Source organism: Palaemon carinicauda, chromosome 24 (genome assembly GCF_036898095.1).
Source record: "Palaemon carinicauda isolate YSFRI2023 chromosome 24, ASM3689809v2, whole genome shotgun sequence".
NCBI lineage: Eukaryota > Metazoa > Arthropoda > Malacostraca > Decapoda > Palaemonidae > Palaemon > Palaemon carinicauda.
The window spans coordinates 6,313,857-6,314,161 of NC_090748.1; positions in this window are offsets into that span (position 1 = coordinate 6,313,857).

The window sequence follows — 305 nt, forward strand, 5'->3', positions numbered from 1 at the left end:
ATTTTCAAGATAGGGGTACACTGATTTATTTTACTGCACACACACACACACACACACACACACACACACACACACACACACACACACACACACACATATATATATATATATATATATATATATATATATATATATATATACATATATATATGTATATATATACATATATATATATATGTATATATATACATATATATATATATATATATATATATATATATATATATATATATATATATATAAATGATATAACTATTTATCTACCTATCAGTCTATCTATATATACGAATAAATTATGTGAATAA